The following is a 15787-nucleotide window of genomic DNA, read 5'->3' on the forward strand; positions in this document are numbered from 1 at the left end:
TAAGAGTACTGAAGAGGACTCATAATTGCCAACATCTGATTGAGTATAAGAGGATGCAGGCAGTGGTCAGGAGGACTATCAGAGAAACGAAAAGGGCGTATTGGAGGGGGTACTGTAGTTCTATAGGGAGCACAACCACAATAGGTGAAGTGTGGGGGATGATTAGAAAAATGGGAGGTAATAGGAGGGAGTGGGGTTACCCAATCCTCTTGGATGGGGGCCAGATAGCTATAACAAATGTGGAAAAGGCAGAAATTATGGTGAACACTCTGAGCAAAGTACATAGTCCCAATAACCTGGCAGAGGAAGAGAGTAGGGGCAGAGAGGAAACTAAAGGTGTGTATGCAGGGGCTTTTCACAAGAAAGGTTTATTGGAAGATAAGTATAATGTCCCATTCACAGTAGGGGAATTGAGGAGGGCACTGGCTAAATGTAAGAACTCGGCTCCGGGTAAAGATGGTGTTTGTTATATCATGTTAAGGCATTTAAGGGATGTGGGATTGCGGAAGTTGTTGAACTTGTATAATAAAGTCTGGGAGGAGGGGAAGATCCCATCAGGGTGGAAAGAAGCGGTTATTATACCCATTAGAAAGCCAGGGAAAGATGCAAGCAATCCGGCAAATTATAGGCCTATAGCCTTAACATCGCATATGGGTAAATTAATGGAGAGACTGGTGAATGAGAGACTGATGCATTTTATGGAGGAAAGAGGACTGATGGCCAGCTGTCAGAGTGGATTTAGAAAAGGGAGAAATACTACTGATTCACTGGTATGCTTGGAGCATGAAATCAGGACAGCTCAGGTAAGGAAAGAGACGGTTGCGGCAGTGTTTTTAGATGTAGAGAAAGCGTATGATATGCTGTGGGTGGACGGTCTTTTGATAAAGTTGCACTTACTGGGGGTGGGTGGAAGTATGTTTAATTGGGTAATAGAGTTTTTAAGTAACAGAAGTATTCAGGTTAAGATAGGCCTAGAAATCTCCAGGAGGTGCTTTGTTAAAAATGGGATCCCGCAGGGAAGTGTGATAAACCCATTATTGTTCAATGTAATGATTAATGATGTTTTTACATACCTGCACCCAGGAGTAGGCAAGTCATTGTTTGCAGACGATGTGGGTTTGTGGAAGAGGGGAAAAAATATGAAACATATTGTGAAGAAAATGCAGGAAGCTGTAACACAGGTAGAGAATTGGGGAAGGAAATGGGGTTTTAGATTCTCTGTAGATAAGACTAAATGTATGTTTTTTACTAGAAGGAAGGTTGAGGAGAGTATGCAGGTGCAGCTGTATGGAAAGAGCCTGGAGAAGGTAAAGTGTTTTAAGTTTCTGGGAGTATTTTTTGATGTAAGGATCACGTGGAGGGACCACATTACATACGTGATTGATAAATCTAAGAAAGTTTTAAATGTAATGAGATGTCTGGCTGGAACAGAGTGGGGAGCAAGTAAGTCATCTTTGAGGCAGATATATGTATCCTTGATAAGATCCAGAATAGAGTATGGGAGCGTGGTTTATGGGTCAGCGTCAAAGTCCCAGTTAGCTAGGCTGGATGTAGTTCAAGTGGCAGCATTGAGGGTGTGCACAGGGGCTGTGAGGTCTTCTCCAGTGTGCTCATTGCAAGTGGAGGTAGGAGAAATGCCACTCAGTTTTAGAAGGAAGCAGCTCCAGGCTAATTACTGGGTTAGCCTGAGGTGCCAAGGGGATGACCATCCAGTTAAGTCGGCATTTCAAGCGAGCTGGGAGAGAGGGGCAGGGAGAGGGGAAAGCTTTGGGTGGACTGGGGAGACAGTGGCGCAAGAGGTGGCTGTTTACGGCATGAATTTCTGCCCAGTGGTATTGTGGCCAGTGACTCCTCTGTGGCAGCTGAGGGCCCCAGAGGTTGATCTAAAGCTGCTTGAAGTCAAGTTAAGGGACAAAGAGGCAAATCTGGTGTGTGAGTTTCAATGCCGGGTGGCGGAGAACTACACTGACCATATACTAGCCTTTACGGATGGTTCAAAGGACCAGGAAACTGGGGCTACAGGGGCAGCATTTTACATAAATAAATTAAATGTACAGTCATGTAAGAGAACATCGGACAATCTAAGTGTGTTCACTGTGGAATTGGCTGCTATCCTGATGGCAGTGCAATGGGCGGAGCAACTTGTAAATAGTAATTTCTTGGTGTGTAGTGACTCTGTGTCTGCAGTTAAAAGTATTGGGAGGGGCAGTTCTCTGAGCCGACAGGACCTTATTCAGGAAATTCTTTTGGCTGTTAGGGATGTCGCAGCGAGGGGGGTTAAGGTAGCACTGATGTGGGTTCCAGCACATGTGGGTATCCTGGCGAATGAGAGGGCTGACAAACTGGCAAAAGAGGCAGTGAAAAAAGAGCGTGTGGAGACCAACATAGCGCTGTCTAAGTCTGAGGGTAAAAGTATTGTGTGGAGGGAAGTAATGCTGCAGTGGCAACAGCGGTGGGAGCAGGAGAGCAAAGGGAGGCACCTGTTCTCAGTGTGTAGTAGAGTGGCTGAGTCAGTTCATGAGTGTGGGAGAGGAGGGTGGAAAAGGAAGGATGAAGTCATTATTGCCAGACTGAGGATAGGACATACTTTTCCTAACAGCACTCTCCACCTTCTGGGGAAACACCGGGATGGGCTGTGCTCTGAGTGTCAGGAGGAGGAGACGGTGCAACATGCGCTGCTTTCCTGTAGGAAATATTATGGGCAAAGGGTTGAGTTGGTGGAGAAGTTGCGGACAGAAGGGCTTGAGGGAATATCGGTGAAAACCATTCTGGAAGTAGGGTCAAGTGGGAGGGGAAAGCGCTGTTTTTTTGAGTTTTTAAAAAGCACTGGTCTGGTGAGGAGAATTTAGTGTTGTGATGTGAAATAAATAAATAAATAAATAAATAAATAAATAAATAAATAAAAATGTAGGGGCGGCAATGCAACTAATAGGATGCAAGCTGCCGTTAAACCCCAACGAAGAAGAAGAAGACCCAAAATGGTATCGTTCGTTTGTGCTTCGTTTGTGCTGGTTTGTGCAGCAAAAATTTTCGTTTGTGCTGCTCTGGTTTCGTAGATATTAGACATTTATTTTTATCGCAATGACGTCACCCAGCCCCCCCCCCCCTTTTCTCCAAATGGACCCAAAATGGTACCGTTCGTTTGTGCTTCGTTTGTGCTGGTTTGTGCAGCAAAAAGTTTCGTTTGTGCTGCTCCGGTTTCGTAGATATTAGACATTTATTTTATAGCGATGACGTCACCCAGCCCTCCCTTTTCCTCCAAATGGACCCAAAATGGTACCGTTCGTTTGTGCTTCGTTTGTGCTGGTTTGTGCAGCAAAAAGTTTCGTTTGTGCTGCTCCGGTTTCGTAGATATTAGACATTTATTTTATAGCGATGACGTCACCCAGCCCCCCCCCCCCCTTTCCTCCAAATGGACCCTGGTTTGTGCTGCTTGTTTTTTTTTATTACACATTTAATTTATAGCGATGACGTCACCGTATTTCGTCGCGAATGTCAACAATGTCAATCTCCTGGACTGCTCCTGATGCAAGACGATTGGACCCAGATTGTTACAGATTGTTAGTGCCGCAAAAAGTTTTGTTTGCGCTCAGTGAATAATTCAATTTGCCATTTATTTAATATTAATTTATTTTCGAGAGATGTCAAATCCTTGCTCCATAGATCGTTGATTAACCATTTGTTTGTGCCATTGCAATTTTTCATTATTAAAATCATGCATCTTCGTTAACCCCCTGTCATGTATTTTATTCTAACAATTTTTCACTTGACATCCTGATAACTCCTCAATTCTTACACATGTATTATCCAACTAATTACCATGCAAAGTGACCTGGCCGGTAAGACATATCGGCAGGCCGGTAAGACATATCGCAACAGGGTGGCGAAAAAAAAGACGTACAACTTTTTCAAGCGAAGATTTAATAACAGTGAGTGACAGAAAGTGTTTTTTTCTGGGAAGTGACGATCAACCATCAACCAATGTAAGTAAAATGTGTAAAGAAAAACCGAGTTCATACAATATAGAATTAAAAACACCGCAGGTAGTCTGAATAGCTAATTAACTAACATTATCTTATTAGACGCATGTAATTTGCACAGACCAAGAAAACTAAATTTCTAAAGAAAGCATGCTTGATACATTTTGATGTCAAAATAAATTTCCCTTTATATCATTTTTCCATCCATGCATAGCAATTATAATTAACGCCCATGTGTAATTTTAATTATTCAAGCAATGAATCCTGATTATATTTATTTGTCCTTCAACTAGATGCCAAAACAACCAGCAGTAGACAATGATTTAATTGTTACAGTTCTCTGCTCATCAAAAGAGGCCATATTTGAAAATGCCAAAATAGCCACTCCAAGCGCTACTGTGTGGACAGATCTGAGTGACCATTTGGAAAAGAAGATGTCTGCAAAGGCTCTGTACACCTTTGTAAAAACAAACCGACACAATATCTGGTCAGCTCTGGGATTCAGTCATGATGAACCTGATCCTGAAACTAGCAGTGAAGCAAGCTCGGAATCAGGTCCTGAACTGCCATTTCAGCTTCATATTCCTTTTGACAAGTGGATGGAATTTATTCCGAAAAAGGCTGAATACAAGGATAAGAACCGTCGAACCCAAAAAAGAAACTATACCCTTTTGAAGCCTGGCACCTGGACCCACATCATAAATGAACACATCTGGAAAACAGTCAAAATTCCTTGCACATTTGTTTTTAAAAGAGCCAAGGTCTATCCATCGCTCTCAAATAATTATATTGAAATCAGAGAATACTGCAAGGAGTGTCATTGCCTTCTCAACATTAATTGTGGCGGAGAGCCAGAAATTAACAGCCCAATAATATTGAACTGTTTCATTAAGAACCGTGATGACTCCCTTCACACTGGTAGCTCAAAGCGGTTTCTATCTGGACAGTTGCGTGAGCAGGTAGCCAAGGAACTTTGTGAGGGCAGGATGGAACCACATGTATGGCGAGCATCACAGGCAAATAAACTGATGGACTTCGGAGACTCTGAGCCAAGCCACCTGCCAAATTTGGCCACCCTCCGCAAGGCAAAGCAAGAGAAAAATGATTTGGCATTAGGTGAAAAAAATCAAATTTTCTCATTGCAGATGTTGAAATACAGTTCACCTCACAGTGACAGCATCAAAGACATTGGACTTGACCAGTTTTTCTGTCACTATTGGAGTCAAACACAAATGCATGTGTACAAGAGCTTAAAGAAATCTCACCCAATATTATGTGTTGATGCAACTGGCTCAATAGTTAAAATACTGATGAGACCGAATGGCACGTCTGGCCATATCTTCCTGTATCAGGGTGTTATGACAGGGCATACCAGTTCCAGTGTCCCAGTTGTGCAGATGCTGTCAGAGAAGCATGATGTTAATGCTATCACACAGTGGCTGAAGGAATGGATCCATGCAGGTGCATCTGTTCCTAAAGAAGCAGTGAGTGACTTTTCTCTGGCGATTCTTGGAGCTCTCGTCAAAGCTTTTACCCCTCATCCTGACCTGAAGAGCTACATCAATGAGTGCTTTAACATTTCACGTGGGAATCAACCTGGACATCTACCCCCATGTTTTGTCAGGGTAGATGTAGCGCACTGTATTAAGATGATCTGCCGATGGGACTGCCTGAAAAACAAAATACCTCGTGTTAAGGATTTCTTTGTCAGGTCAATAGCACAGCTTCTTAAGTCACAATGTTTGCAACATGCAAAAGAACTTCTTCGTCCTATCACCATTGTGGCACTGAGTGAGACAGAGGGTAATGACAATTCTGGAGCCCCTATCCCATCAGAAAAGTCCAAGAAATACTTGAGAGTGCAAATTGCAGAAGAATTTGTCCCCATTTCAGATGAGGACGTTGAGGGACAAGAACCAGGTGATGCATTAAATCAGCACATCCAGACTAATGTCCGACAGTGCGTGACAGAAATATGTGAGGAGAGCAGGTCACTTGCCATGGCTGATGGGGATCGGGACAACATCCACTTCCGTGGGAATCAACCTGGACATCTACCCCCATGTTTTGTCAGGGTAGATGTAGCGCACTGTATTAAGATGATCTGCCGATGGGACTGCCTGAAAAACAAAATACCTCGTGTTAAGGATTTCTTTGTCAGGTCAATAGCACAGCTTCTTAAGTCACAATGTTTGCAACATGCAAAAGAACTTCTTTGTGCTATCACCATTGTGGCACTGAGTGAGACAGAGGGTAATGACAATTCTGGAGCCCCTATCCCATCAGAAAAGTCCAAGAAATACTTGAGAGTGCAAATTGCAGAATAATTTGTCCCCATTTCAGATGAGGACGTTGAGGGACAAGAACCAGGTGATGCATTAAATCAGCACATCCAGACTAATGTCCGACAGTGGGTGACAGAAATACGTGAGGAGAGCAGGTCACTTGCCATGGCTGATGGGGATCGGGACAACATCCACTTCCTCCCTGAGATCATTCCCCACATAACAAGACTTGGAAGTTACTTGCCACTCTGGACAGCAATAATGGTCCCTCTCTTTAAAAGCACCAGCATCACTGCAAGTTCCGCGGCTGTTGAAGCAGAGTTCAAAAACATAAAAAAAGGCCTTTATTCAAGCATGAAAGCCTACCCATTCGTGTGGACCGGTTTGTTGCTCATCATCTTTCCTTCATTGAGGGAAACATGCGGATTTGCTGTGCAAAACAAAAAAGTGAAAAAGATGCGTGTGATGCCACGACTGTCAAAGAGCCTGACAATGTCTGCACTACTTCTCAAACTGAAGTAGTAAACAAAAGGGAAAAACAATCTCATCCTGGAGGGGAGCCAGATGCATCTACTCACAGTCTTCCAATGGAAGACAATGCAGTTGAAAACTGGAGAGGTTTAGCGGTCCCACCGAAAAAAAGAAAGACAACTTCATATCTCTCTCCTTGTCCTGAATGGCTGCATATTGATACACAAGTGGGCTGGAAAAAAGTCAAGGTACCATTGTTGAAAAACGGAAACCATCAACAGCCTGTTAAACTTCGCACATCAAAAGTGTCTGTGCTCAATACTTGTGCATTTGATGCTGTCTGTCAATGCTTATGCTGTTCTTTCTGTGAAAGTTCTTCATTTGAAAAGACTGTTCTGGACTATGAACGTGGGAACCAATTCCTCCACCTGGTGAAAACCATCACAACACAGGGTGTGAACCCACAGGTATACTCACTGAGGGCAGAACTGCTGGGAGAAATATTCAAACCTGTCCTCCTGACCTCTGGTGCTCTCCAAATTGATGCACAATGCCACGTCTCCACTGTAATTGAGAGCGCAATGAGGAATATCCCAAGTGTTTATTTGATAAGACAATGCTCCTCACAGTACTGCAATTTAGGCCAACAAGTAATAAGGCAAGTTTCACTTGTTTGTGTAAACATTGCTGTCCTGCAGACCTGCGGCATGGCTCATCTTCAGACTGCTGCTGAAAAGGAACTCAGCCTTTCGGACTCTCTCTGCCTCAGGCCAATTGAAAATCCTTCCCAGTGTCCGTCTTCATTCAAAACACAGAACAGTACAGGCAAGGATGTGTGTTCAGGTAATGTTACTCACAGCTACAAACTGGGAGAGTCTGTGTGGTTTGACACTGACCTTGGTAGCAGTTGCAAGGAAGTTACCTTACTTGAATTTCCCTCCAGTCTGGAGCTAAAAGAAAATACTTTTACTTTGAGAGCAGTCATTGGCTTTGAACCAGGACCGACCCAGGATTCTCTTGGGCATTATGTGGCATACTGCAGGAGGACTGCATATGCCTGGGAGATCTATAATGACCTGGGTAGTGGAGTGAAAGCAGCATCAGTAAATACTAAGATCTTCCCACATGCTGTGTTCTACACAGTGCAGTGATGCATTGTTTGATTTGTTGAAAAAAAAAAAGTGTTGATAAGGTTCCCTTTGAAAAATAAAGTTATTTTTTCACGTTTTCAAGTTTCTTTTTCTCGCTGTCATCAACTTCACATACATGTATTAATTGTTGCATTAATTAATGTTTTGGAACAGACATAGACTCACCAGGTAATTTAGGTTGCGGTGAACCTTTTTCACGTCAGATGTAATTGAAATAAATTATCATATAGGCTTATTGATAACAAGGAAATTAATCAATGAGCACGATAACACTAAAAGCACTAAAAGCTCTAAAAGCCATTTCCCGCAGTGAAAGTTTTCTGAAAGCTAAAAAGAAAAAAAAAGGCTAAGAACATATTTACCTTGTATTCGTCTTGCATCAGGAGCATTCAAAGAGATTGATATTCGCGACGACATACGGTGACATCATCGCTATAAATTAAATGTGTAATAACAAAAAAAAACAAGCAGCACAAACGAAAAATTTTGCTGCACAAACCAGCACAAACAAAGCACAAACGAACGGTACCATTTTGGGTCCATTTGGAGAAAAAAGGGGGGGTGACGTCATCGCGATAAAAATAACTGTCTAATATCTACGAAACCGGAGCAGCACAAACGAAACTTTTTGCTGCACAAACCAGCACAAACGAAGCACAAACGAACGGTACCATTTTGGGTCCATTTGGAGAAAAAGGGGGGGGGGGGGGGGTGACGTCATCGCGATAAAAATAAATGTCTAATATCTACGAAACCAGAGCAGCACAAACAAAAAACTTTGCTGCACAAACCAGCACAAACGAAGCACAAACGAACGATACCATTTTGGGTCTTCTTCTTCTTCTTCTTCGTTGGGGTTTAACGGCAGCTTGCATCCTATTAGTTGCATTGCCGCCCCTACTTTTTTATTTATTTATTTATTTATTTATTTATTTATTTATTTATTTATTTATTTATTTATTTATTTAATTATTTTTTTCACATCACAACACTAAATTCTCCTCACCAGACCAGTGCTTTTTAAAAACTCAAAAAAACAGCGCTTTCCCCTCCCACTTGACCCTACTTCCAGAATGGTTTTCACCGATATTCCCTCAAGCCCTTCTGTCCGCAACTTCTCCACCAACTCAACCCTTTGCCCATAATATTTCCTACAGGAAAGCAGCGCATGTTGCACCGTCTCCTCCTCCTGACACTCAGAGCACAGCCCATCCCGGTGTTTCCCCAGAAGGTGGAGAGTGCTGTTAGGAAAAGTATGTCCTATCCTCAGTCTGGCAATAATGACTTCATCCTTCCTTTTCCACCCTCCTCTCCCACACTCATGAACTGACTCAGCCACTCTACTACACACTGAGAACAGGTGCCTCCCTTTGCTCTCCTGCTCCCACCGCTGTTGCCACTGCAGCATTACTTCCCTCCACACAATACTTTTACCCTCAGACTTAGACAGCGCTATGTTGGTCTCCACACGCTCTTTTTTCACTGCCTCTTTTGCCAGTTTGTCAGCCCTCTCATTCGCCAGGATACCCACATGTGCTGGAACCCACATCAGTGCTACCTTAACCCCCCTCGCTGCGACATCCCTAACAGCCAAAAGAATTTCCTGAATAAGGTCCTGTCGGCTCAGAGAACTGCCCCTCCCAATACTTTTAACTGCAGACACAGAGTCACTACACACCAAGAAATTACTATTTACAAGTTGCTCCGCCCATTGCACTGCCATCAGGATAGCAGCCAATTCCACAGTGAACACACTTAGATTGTCCGATGTTCTCTTACATGACTGTACATTTAATTTATTTATGTAAAATGCTGCCCCTGTAGCCCCAGTTTCCTGGTCCTTTGAACCATCCGTAAAGGCTAGTATATGGTCAGTGTAGTTCTCCGCCACCCGGCATTGAAACTCACACACCAGATTTGCCTCTTTGTCCCTTAACTTGACTTCAAGCAGCTTTAGATCAACCTCTGGGGCCCTCAGCTGCCACAGAGGAGTCACTGGCCACAATACCACTGGGCAGAAATTCATGCCGTAAACAGCCACCTCTTGCGCCACTGTCTCCCCAGTCCACCCAAAGCTTTCCCCTCTCCCTGCCCCTCTCTCCCAGCTCGCCTGAAATGCCGACTTAACTGGATGGTCATCCCCTTGGCACCTCAGGCTAACCCAGTAATTAGCCTGGAGCTGCTTCCTTCTAAAACTGAGTGGCATTTCTCCTACCTCCACTTGCAATGAGCACACTGGAGAAGACCTCACAGCCCCTGTGCACACCCTCAATGCTGCCACTTGAACTACATCCAGCCTAGCTAACTGGGACTTTGACGCTGACCCATAAACCACGCTCCCATACTCTATTCTGGATCTTATCAAGGATACATATATCTGCCTCAAAGATGACTTACTTGCTCCCCACTCTGTTCCAGCCAGACATCTCATTACATTTAAAACTTTCTTAGATTTATCAATCACGTATGTAATGTGGTCCCTCCACGTGATCCTTACATCAAAAAATACTCCCAGAAACTTAAAACACTTTACCTTCTCCAGGCTCTTTCCATACAGCTGCACCTGCATACTCTCCTCAACCTTCCTTCTAGTAAAAAACATACATTTAGTCTTATCTACAGAGAATCTAAAACCCCATTTCCTTCCCCAATTCTCTACCTGTGTTACAGCTTCCTGCATTTTCTTCACAATATGTTTCATATTTTTTCCCCTCTTCCACAAACCCACATCGTCTGCAAACAATGACTTGCCTACTCCTGGGTGCAGGTATGTAAAAACATCATTAATCATTACATTGAACAATAATGGGTTTATCACACTTCCCTGCGGGATCCCATTTTTAACAAAGCACCTCCTGGAGATTTCTAGGCCTATCTTAACCTGAATACTTCTGTTACTTAAAAACTCTATTACCCAATTAAACATACTTCCACCCACCCCCAGTAAGTGCAACTTTATCAAAAGACCGTCCACCCACAGCATATCATACGCTTTCTCTACATCTAAAAACACTGCCGCAACCGTCTCTTTCCTTACCTGAGCTGTCCTGATTTCATGCTCCAAGCATACCAGTGAATCAGTAGTATTTCTCCCTTTTCTAAATCCACTCTGACAGCTGGCCATCAGTCCTCTTTCCTCCATAAAATGCATCAGTCTCTCATTCACCAGTCTCTCCATTAATTTACCCATATGCGATGTTAAGGCTATAGGCCTATAATTTGCCGGATTGCTTGCATCTTTCCCTGGCTTTCTAATGGGTATAATAACCGCTTCTTTCCACCCTGATGGGATCTTCCCCTCCTCCCAGACTTTATTATACAAGTTCAACAACTTCCGCAATCCCACATCCCTTAAATGCCTTAACATGATATAACAAACACCATCTTTACCCGGAGCCGAGTTCTTACATTTAGCCAGTGCCCTCCTCAATTCCCCTACTGTGAATGGGACATTATACTTATCTTCCAATAAACCTTTCTTGTGAAAAGCCCCTGCATACACACCTTTAGTTTCCTCTCTGCCCCTACTCTCTTCCTCTGCCAGGTTATTGGGACTATGTACTTTGCTCAGAGTGTTCACCATAATTTCTGCCTTTTCCACATTTGTTATAGCTATCTGGCCCCCATCCAAGAGGATTGGGTAACCCCACTCCCTCCTATTACCTCCCATTTTTCTAATCATCCCCCACACTTCACCTATTGTGGTTGTGCTCCCTATAGAACTACAGTACCCCCTCCAATACGCCCTTTTCGTTTCTCTGATAGTCCTCCTGACCACTGCCTGCATCCTCTTATACTCAATCAGATGTTGGCAATTATGAGTCCTCTTCAGTACTCTTAAAGATCTATTTCTGTTCTTAACTACCTCTCCACACTTATCATTCCACCATGGAACTGCTTTCCTCTTATTCCTGCCTGTACTTTTGGGTATTGTAGTCTCTGCCGCCAGAAGAATAAACGGCCGCACCTCTAATTCATATTCCTCCACATCACTAGTTTCTCGCCCTGCACTGAGAAATGCATCACTCACTACCCCAAAAGTTTCCCAGTCGGCCTTACTGAACACCCACCTTCCACTCCTATCCTCTACATTCAACGCCACACTAACGTCCATTTTACAAAGAATTGGATAGTGATCACTCCCTATGGTCCCTCTTTCATATACCTCCCATTCACACCTCGGCGCCAGTCTACCAGACACTAAAGTAAGATCTAATACGGATTCCTTTCCAGTTCTTACATCTATCCTAGTCTTTCTACCATCGTTAACACACACTAAGTTTGTACCATTCAAAATATCTTCGATTACCTGCCCATTATTATCAGTTTTTTCCCCTCCCCATAATGTATTATGAGCGTTAAAATCCCCGCACCATATAACACTATCACCATCCTGTCCCTCTACCTTCTCCAACTCATTCAACTTCAGCTGCTTACTTGGATTATAATAGTTTATTATCCCTACCTTCCTCCTGCCCGCCCAAACTTCCACCACCACATACTCCTGCTCTGCCCCTCGACCCACTACCCTATATGGCACTCCCTTCCTTACAAATGTTGCACACACCCCTCCATTACCGTGGTCTCTATCCCTCCTGAAGACAACATAGTCACTCAATACGAAATCCAGGTTAGGTCTTAACCATGTCTCCTGTACACATATAATATCAGGCTTCACACTCCTGCTGTCAATAAATTTCTTAAAATCTTGGCCATTCGCTACCAAACTCCTAGCATTCCATTGCAAGAGTAACATAATCAGTAGATTATCCTACACTACCTGCTTCCTGGTTTGGCTGCCCATTCAGCCCCTCCCTTATCTCCTCCCACTTTAGTCCTACCAAGCCTAGATGTTGAATAGCAGCCTTTGTGATGATTTGAATCCTCTCAGTCTTGGACTTAACCTCAGCCGTAGCATTAATTACCCCTGCAATGAATATAACCAGCTCCTTCTTCTCTCCCTGTGCCCTGGACTCCTTTTCCCTGCTTGTTTCCTGCCTCTGGCTCCCAGCATTCCCTGAGCCGACCTCCACTCCGACCTTCCCTCCACCATTCCTCTCCGTTCCCCCCACCCGTCTGGCTGCCTCAGCATAGGATACTTTGTCCTTCACTTTTACATTCTGAATCTCCGCCTCCCTTCTCATCACTTCACATCCCCAGTACGCTGCGCTGTGCTTCCCACCACAATTGCAGCATTTTGGACTCACTCCCTCACCACACTCCCCATACTCGTGGTCTCCCCCACACTTAGCACATCTATTGACCCCTCTACAGAACTTTGCCACATGTCAAAACTTCTGACACTTAAAACACCTCATTGGCTTCTGCACATACTCTCTCACTCTGTACCTCATGAATCCGAGAGACACCTCCTCAGGTATCTCCTTCGAACTGAATAGCACTAGCATAGACTCAGTGACACTCTTCTCAACCCCCCTAGTCAACCGCTGCGCACCCTGCACCACATCACACTTCATCTTGAGGCTCCTCACAAGCTCCTTCACATCCATAGACACTGGAATCCCATATATCACACCTTTACTTCCTTCTCCTCCCACCCTCGCCACCTTTTCCACCACACTCTTCCCAACTACTTGCAGCCTTTGAGCTTTTGCAACCTGCTCCTCAGAGGTACACACAAGCAACAGATTGCCGTCATTCAACACTTTCGCAAACTCCACCTCTCCAACCTGTTTTCCAATTACTTTGGTCAATTTAACTGGATCCATACCCTTCACTCCACCCTCTCCTTCAAACCTCACTACAACCCTCCATTCCTCCTCTTTACAACGGCTGTAAATGATTGCGTTGATTAAAAAAGAACTTAATTTAACTCTAATTTACCCTTTTAGATAATATTACGTCGCAGTCATGTGCCGCGGATATGACGTCATGAGGCGGAACTCCCGCCAAGATTCAAATCCGTGGATACAAACACGACGATTATCATACAACAGAAATATCTTTATTTTCTGCTTATAACTGGAACGTCTAGAGCGTACACGGTAAATACGACTCATTGTGTTTGAAGAGATTTACTTTTGTGTAGTTTGACTAAAGTTGTCGATGTAGCTAGGTTCACATAGCAATAGCAATGTGTAGCTGTGTAGCTAACCCTAGCTGAAACGTAGTTGTATCTGTGAATGTTGGTTGAGGCTAAATGCTAATCTTCTATTTTATTCCTTTACATTCCACGGTGTTTGTTGGCTGTGTTTTCGAGTGTAAGAAGAATAAAAATACAAATCAGTTGGAGGCTCGCATCATTCACCAGGAGCCACAATGGTTGGACGTTGGCGAAGACTTCTCAAGTGAGTACCCCTTTCTTCCTCTATTTGTGTTAAACACCTCCTATTAAAACTTCCACTGGCTGCAGACAGCCGTGTTTGATCCACCAACAGTATTGCAACTTGCAATTAACTCCTAGTGTCCTTCTCATTAATATGGAATGGGAGCAAATCCAAATTTGCCTGAGAACAAAAATAGATGAAATAAATTAAATAAGTCTTACTTGTTCCCATTAAATAAATTAAGTAGGTCGTCTTCCCATTCCTTTTCAAACAAGTAAAGCCTGCCCATTTTGTGTAGTAGTTTTTGCGTCTATACCTAGTATTTATACAAAATCAAAATTTAAATGACTTTACTCATTCATTTATTTATTCAAAAGATCCAAAGTTGTGTTGTGTAATTCACAACAAGTCTCATGTCAAAATAAATTAAATAAGTATTTTTCCCACTCCTTTTCAAACAAGTAAACTCTGTCTATTTTGTGTAGTAGATTTTCTGTTTATACCTAGTATTTATACGTCATAATTTAAATTATCATTATCAAATATTCATCCATTCAAAAGATCCAAAGTTGTGTCTACATATTATACAGAACATATCTCGTGTTACTCTACTCGCTCTTATCAACTTCTATCAATTTAACTAAGCGTTTAATACGTCCTCAGGTCTCATTCAAAAGATCCAAAGTTGTGTGCGCTATGTGTAATTCAGAATAGATCTCGTTACTCCACTCGCTCATATGACCAACTTCTATCAATTTAACTAAGCGTTTAGTACGTCCTATCAGATCTATAGTCAAGATTTGGCACCATCATGTGGTGAAATTTTGCATTGCAGCACGTCCAATTTTGCCTGGGAATAAAAATAGATTAAATAAGCTAAATAAGTCTTACTTTTTCCCATTAAATAAATTAAATAGGTCTTCTTCCCACTCCTTTTCAAACAAGGTCTCATGTTACTCCACTCGCTCTTGTTAACAACTTCTATCAATTTAACTAAGTGTTTAATACGTTCTATTAAGACGTATGTGAAAATTTGGCACCATCCTTTGGTTAAATCAGGATTTAGAGCAAATCCAAATTTTCCTGGGAATTAAAATAGATTAAATAAATCCAATAAATCCTCTTCCCACTCCTTTTCACATAAGTAAACTCTGCCCATTTTGTGCTGTAGGATATCTGTATATACCTAGTATTTAACCAAAATCATTATTTAAACGACTTCATTCATTTATTCATTCAATAGATGTAAAGTTGTGTCAGGTGTAATTCAGAATAGGTCTCTAGGTGCCACCGGCCCTGCCGAGCTTTGGCGTCCGACCAGCGCCGGTTCTGCAGCCGGCCTCGAATGACGAAAAATAACGGTCTCCGCCTGGAGGTCCCCGCCAACTTGGCGATTATTTTCTAAGTGCCACCGGCCCTGCCGAGCTTCGGCGTCCGACCAGCGCCGGTTCCGCAGCCAGCCTCGAATGACGAAAAATAACGGTCTCCGCCTGGAGATCAACGCCAACTTGGCGAATATTTTCTAAGTGACACCGGCCCTGCAAAGCTCTGGCGTCCGCCCAGCGCCGGTTCTGCAGCCGGCCTCGAATGACGAAAAATAACGGTCTCCGCCT

At 43.2% G+C, this 15787-nt stretch overlaps 1 long non-coding RNA gene across 3 annotated transcripts; it reads right to left on the reverse strand.

Moving 5' to 3' along the window:
- Positions 1-3943: 3943 nt before the first annotated feature.
- On the reverse strand, positions 3944-8539 carry LOC147050548 (uncharacterized). 3 transcript variants are annotated; one of them, XR_015067498.1, is made up of 8 exons: positions 8250-8538; positions 7633-7812; positions 7437-7534; positions 7214-7300; positions 6426-6968; positions 5976-6096; positions 5246-5646; positions 3944-5056 (listed from the first exon to the last, which is right to left on the reverse strand). It is a non-coding gene; the product is annotated as an uncharacterized LOC147050548 (long non-coding RNA). The 3 variants fall into 3 exon arrangements; XR_015067499.1 differs by having other exon boundaries at positions 5353-5646; positions 8250-8537; XR_015067497.1 differs by having other exon boundaries at positions 3944-5646; positions 8250-8539.
- Positions 8540-15787: the final 7248 nt, after the last annotated feature.

The sequence above is a fragment of the Syngnathus leptorhynchus genome, chromosome 10 (genome assembly GCF_054491065.1).
Source record: "Syngnathus leptorhynchus isolate UIUO chromosome 10, UIUO_Slep, whole genome shotgun sequence".
Lineage (NCBI taxonomy): Eukaryota > Metazoa > Chordata > Actinopteri > Syngnathiformes > Syngnathidae > Syngnathus > Syngnathus leptorhynchus.